Below are 264 nucleotides of genomic sequence, written 5' to 3'. Positions count from 1 at the left end.
GTAGACTAGTACAGAGAACCACGTAGATCATCATGAAATATATATATATATATATTATATATATATATATATATATATATATATATATATATATATATATATATATATATATATATATATATATGTATGTATGTATACACCTTTAGCCCTGAGTACATTCAATTGGTGCAAAAGAAAGCAGCCCCTACCCAAATCATATTTCGCATGCATGTTCTGCTGGAAAACATTCCCAAAAATTGCTAAGCTAGCTGTCGCACTTCTATA

The sequence above is a fragment of the Nymphaea colorata genome, chromosome 7 (genome assembly GCF_008831285.2).
Source record: "Nymphaea colorata isolate Beijing-Zhang1983 chromosome 7, ASM883128v2, whole genome shotgun sequence".
NCBI lineage: Eukaryota > Viridiplantae > Streptophyta > Magnoliopsida > Nymphaeales > Nymphaeaceae > Nymphaea > Nymphaea colorata.
This window is presented reverse-complemented; position numbering follows the sequence as displayed.